The sequence below is a fragment of the Cervus elaphus genome, chromosome 17 (assembly GCF_910594005.1).
Source record: "Cervus elaphus chromosome 17, mCerEla1.1, whole genome shotgun sequence".
Taxonomy (NCBI): domain Eukaryota; kingdom Metazoa; phylum Chordata; class Mammalia; order Artiodactyla; family Cervidae; genus Cervus; species Cervus elaphus.
The window spans coordinates 13423195-13429030 of NC_057831.1; the positions used below are offsets into that span (position 1 = coordinate 13423195).

At 32.8% G+C, this 5836-nt stretch overlaps 1 long non-coding RNA gene across 2 annotated transcripts; it reads right to left on the reverse strand.

Moving 5' to 3' along the window:
• Positions 1 to 1796: 1796 nt before the first annotated feature.
• LOC122673514 lies at positions 1797 to 5382 on the reverse strand. Of its 2 annotated transcripts, XR_006334704.1 has the most exons (5): positions 5271 to 5382; positions 4563 to 4648; positions 4165 to 4364; positions 3603 to 3656; positions 1797 to 1851 (listed from the first exon to the last, which is right to left on the reverse strand). It is a non-coding gene; the product is annotated as an uncharacterized LOC122673514 (long non-coding RNA). The 2 variants fall into 2 exon arrangements; XR_006334703.1 differs by lacking the exon at positions 5271 to 5382 and having other exon boundaries at positions 4563 to 4723.
• Between the last annotated feature and the right edge of the window lie 454 nt (positions 5383 to 5836).

Genomic DNA, 5836 nt, shown 5'->3' on the forward strand with positions numbered 1-5836 from the left:
CCTGCCCTCAATCTTTCCCAGCATCAGGGTCTTTTCCAATGAGTCAACTCTTCGCATGAGGTAGCCAAAGTATTGGAGTTTTAGCTTCAGCATCAGTCCTTCCAAAGAACACCCAGGACTGATCTCCTTTAGGATGGACTGGTTGGATCTCCTTGCAGTCCAAGTGACTCTCAAGATTCTTCTTCAACACCACAGTTCAAAAGTATCAATTCTTCGGTGCTCAGCTTTCTTTATAGTCTAGCCCTCACATCCATGCATGACTACTGGAAAAACCATAGCCTAAACTACATGGACCTTTGTTGGCAAAGTAATGTCTCTGCTTTTTAATATGCTGTCTAGGTTGGTCATAACTTTCCTTCCAAGGAGTACATGTCTTTTAATTTCATGGCTGCAATCACCATCTGCAGTGATTTTGGAGCCCCCAAAAATAAAGTCTGACACTGTTTCCACTCTTTCCCCATCTATTTCCCATGAAGTGATGGGACCGGAATGCCATGATATTAGTTTTCTGAATGTTGAGCTTTAAGCCAACTTTTTCACTCTCCTCTTTCACTTTCATCAAGACGCTCTTTAGTTCTTCTTCACTATCGTCCATAATGGTGGTGTCATCTGCATATCTGAGGTTATTGCTATTTCTCCCGGCAATCTTGATTCCAGCTTGTGCTTCACCCAGCCCAGCATTTCTCATGATGTACTCTGCATATAAGTTAAATAAGCAGGGTGACAATATACAGCCTTGACGTACTCCTTTTCCTATTTGGGACCAGTCTGTTGTTCCATGTCCAGTTCTCACTGTTGCTTCCTGACCTGCATACAGGTTTCTCAAGAGGCAGGTCAGGTGGTCTGGTATTCCCATCTCTTTCAGATTTTTCCACAGTTTATTGTGATCCACATAGTCAAAGGCTTTGGCATAGTCAATAAAGCAGAAATAGATGTTTTTCTGGAACTCTCTTGCTTTTTCAATGATCCAGCTATTCTTGGCAATTTGATGTCTGGTTCCTCTGCCTTTTCTAAAACTAGCTTGAATGTCTGAAAGTTCACAGTTCACATATTGCTGAAGCCTGGCTTGGACAATTTTGAGCATTACTTTGCTAGTGTGTGAGATGAGTGCAATTGTCTGGTAGTTTCAGAATTCTTTGGCATTGCCTTTCTTTGGGATTGGAATGAAAACTGACCCTTTCCAGTCCTGTGGCCATTGCTGAGTTTTCCAAATTTTCTGGCATGTTGAGTGTAGCACTTTCACAGCATCATCTTTTAGGATTTGAAATAGCTCAACTGGAATTCTATCACTCCCACTAGCTTTGTTCATAGTGATGCTTCCAAAGGCCCACTTGGCTTCATATTCCAGGATGTCTGGCTCTAGGCAAGTGATCACACCATCGTGATTATCTGGGTCATGACGATCTTTTTTGTACAGTTCATCTGTGTATTCTTGGCACCTATCCTTAATATCTTCTGCTTCTGTTAGGTCCATACCATTTCTGTCCTTTGTTGAGCCCATCTTTGCATGAAATGTTCCCTTGGTCTCTTTAATGATCTTAAAGAGATCTCTAGTCTTTCCCATTCTATTGTTTTCTTCTATTTCTTTGCATTGATTGCTGAGGAAGTCTTTCTTTCTTTTTTATTTATTTTTATTAGTTGGAGGCTAATTATAATATTGAATCAGTTCTAATCAGATGGATGAAACTGGAACCCATTATACAGAGGAAGTCTTTCTTATCTCTCCTTGCTATTCTTTGGAACTCTGCATTCAGATGAGTATATCTTTCCTTTTCTCCTTTGTTTTTCACTTCTCTTCCTTTCACAGCTATTTATAAGGCCTCCTCAGACAGCCATTTTGCTTTTTAGAAACTGATAGCACAAGTAGACCAAAAATAAACATGAATATTGAAGACTTAAAGAATACAGTGAAAAACCTTAAGCTACTATGCATGTCTATCTCTCTCTTTATCTATCTATCCTGCTTTACTCAATGGACATTAAATGCATACCCTTTTCCATAACACATCTAATATTAAAAAAATAGATTATGTATTAGGTCACAAGAGAATAAATTCCAAAGGATCAGTCCTTTTTTCTTCTACCAAAATGAAGTGAAATTAGAGAGAGATAAAAAAGCAGCTAAGAAAAACTCATATGTTTTTAAACTAAATAACATATTACTAAATAATCTTTGGCAAAGCTAGAAAAATATAAAAGAAATATAAAGATAGTTACAATTTAGTGATGAAAAGTAATAGGTAGGTAATTGCATATTGGTATAGATATATAATATTTATATATATTCATATTGCATTATATAGTTTCTATATCTACATATATGTATATAGATATATGTATATACATATATACATATACATCAGCAAACTGCTAAAGCTATACTTGGAGGAATATTGATAGTTTCAAATATTTTTACCATGTGTCAAGTATGATTAGTAAGCTAAATATTCAAATCAAGAAGCTAGAAATAGAAAAAGAAACTGAACTCAAAGAAGACGGTAGGAAATAAAGGCAAGAACAAGAACAAATAAGAATGAATAGAGAATATTAACAAATTCAAAATCATATTCATCAAAAATATTAATAAGGTGACTGGTAAATCTGATAAGAGAAAGAAAGGGTGGGGGTAAAAAGGGAAAAGATGCAAATAAATAAAGTACATAATGGAAATAGAAAATCACCACTGAAACATAAAGATTAAAAGGAAAGCAAGAAACCATTCAAATTCACCAACAAATCTGAAAACTGGATCACATGAATAAATTTTTAGAAAAATTAAAAATACCAAAAATTGGATTAAGAAAAATATGGAACTCAAATAGACCAAAAAGTATTAAATGATTGCAATGTTAATGAAAATATTCCCCTTGTTATTAAATTTTAGACTCATTTGGTTTATAGTTTAATATAGTCAAGTTATAAATAACTAGTTAATATTGTTTTATAAAAAAGTATGAAAGCTATATAATTCATTTTATTTGTAGAGATTTCATATGGTCCAATCTAATATTAGACTTGTGAATACTGATTCAAAGTCATAAATATAATATGAGAAAATATAATTTTAGGTCTATTACATTTATGAACCTAGAAACAAAATATAATAATATTTTATGAAATTTAAAACATCATTTAAAAATAGTATAACATAATCAAGTACTGCTAATTTCAGTATTCAAGGATTTTTGGTGTCAGTTTGTCCTTATAATTTGTCACATTAAAAATCTAAAGTAGGAATTGATAAACTACAGTCCATAGGTTAAACCCAGCCTGTAGCTTTTCATATGGTCCTTTAACATTTTTAAAGGGTTCTAAATAATGAAACAAGAAAAAAACAATTAATATATGACAGAAACTGTATGTAGTCTGCAGCCTAAAATATTTACTGTCCAGTCCTTTGCTGAAAATGTTTGTCAAACCTTGGTCTAAATAATAAAATTAATGAATATCTCAATCACATATAAAAAAACATTTGCTATTTAAGATGTAAATTCTTGGCAATCCAGGAAGAAAAGAAGACTTTTTTAACTTGGTAAATTTTTTATATTAAAAAAAATCTAGACAAATATTGAATATAATGAAGGAAATAATGATGTACTCACTTTTTAAAATCAAGGGCTAGAGAAAATGTTCATTATCACTGATTTACTATAATACTGGAATTCCAGGTCCAAGCCATAATGAAAGAAAAAAGACATTTAAGTATTAAAAAAGAAAAAAAATAAAAAATAAAAAAGAAGAGTTCTTATTTATAGATTATATGATTATCTACCAGGAAAAAAATCAATAGAATAGTCAATTTGAAGAAGTGAGAGCTCAATAAATTTTCTGTGTATAAATCAGTTACATTGAACTTTTTGACAACAGAATAACCACTAAAAAATAATAAAAACTAAGGTACTATATGCAAAACTAAGGAGGAATAGAAAAAGTAAGAAGCACCCTAAACATGATCTGAATCAAACATATGTAAACATTTATAGAAAAAAATTAACTTGGAGAATTTATGCTCTTGGATGAGATGAGTTAATATTATAAAAATATCAATTATCCATAAATTAATTTATATAGTCAATGTTTTCTAAGTCTAAATCCTAATATTTTTTTTTTTTTGAGGAATTCAATAGCTTTTCTCTATATTTATTTTCCCAAGAAAATTCTCACCTTGAGTTATAGATGATACATTAGAGGATGTTCTTTGCGGTAATATTTGTGGAGCTGAAGGCCTGGAGTCACTCTGGTCCCATCACTAGGAAAGTTGAAGGTAAAATGGGAGAAATACACAAACCGTGGAGTCTCATGCAGGAGATATAAGCAAAGGAGAACACATAGCAACATGCAAGACTGACTTTCCAGCTGTAGTGCTAAGGGGAAAACAAATGATAAAGACAACAAAAGAAAAAGTGAAATATGTAAAATAACATCGTTTTCATAATTTCAACATATAGATACATTTTGCCTCAACACGATGAAGTATGTGAAATTGATTTAAATGGTTGGCTTTGCAGCACTGGAGAGGAGGGACTTGGGGGGACATAAGATAAGAGGGATTAAAAATGTACCTGAGTAAGAGCAGGACATTGTGTAGACCCAGGGGTGATCTGCTGTAGCATGAACTGAGGAGATTAATCCACCCAACTTTTGGAGCCTGAGATCCAAAGGAGATTGAAATCAACAGCCAAAGAAAAACACATGAAGGAACCAATGACTATAGATAGTTAACAGTCTATATAAATTCATGGAACAAAAAGTGACTGAATTTTCCCTTCCCTTTTCTGTTTAATCCTCAGGCTCTCCCTTTGTCTGCTCTTTTACCTGAAATTATATTTATTCAACTTTCTTAAGTCCTAAAATAAAAAATGTAACCACAATTTTTTGACCCCATGCTACCCCAAGGCTGTTCTCTTCTTCTCAAAGATTCTTAGAAAAGTAGCTTTTGTCCAGTGCTCTGTTTCCACACCTCTTATTTACTCTTTGTAACTCACTAGTATATTTTATTTAATTTACTGTGTTTTAAATATTTTAACATCACATTTAATATATTCTTTTCCTGTATCAAATAAGAAGTTTCTTAAGGACACCTATGTATAATTCATCTTTTCAACTACTTACATATCTTAGCACAGTTTAACTGTGTGCTAATATTAACTTGAAATATTAACTATGTCAAAATTAAATGAATAAAAAAATTTTAATTTAATAAATTTTAAAAGGTTCAGTTTCAGACAAAATTGAGAAGTTGGTACATTTGATTTTTAGTTTCATTTTACCTTATTTTTGTCTTTTGTCTAGTTACACCATCTGGGTTTATATGCTGGCTTCATCCCTCGTGGCCTACATATGTTGAGATGAACATTGAGAAAGATATTTAGCAATGCCAAGCTTCCATTTCCTCGTCTATAAAATAACAAGTGCAGAGTATCTATCACATAGGGCTGTTATGGAAAATTAATAAAATAATACTTTTATGTAGTTATCTGGCCCATCATCTGTGAGAGCACAAAAATAACTGCAAGTACCATTATTAAATAAATACATAGCAGTTCCTCCAGTCCTCTTCCTACCTTCTTTCTTCTTGTTCTCTACTTCCTCCCCATCAAAATTAGAGATTATCACATTGCAGTTATTTAAATCATTAGACAAGCATATCGAACTTTATCCCAGCTTCCTTGAAATGTCAGTACTGGCATCTAGATTGTGAAATGACAGACCAGACTGGGGACAGCAAGGATTAGAGCCAGAAAAGATCTATTAAGGCAGTCAGTAAATTGTCTTTACAGAGTTAGAAGGGTGAGCACTTGGGGTAAAGATGCTTTTTGTAGAAAACAGGCAGATG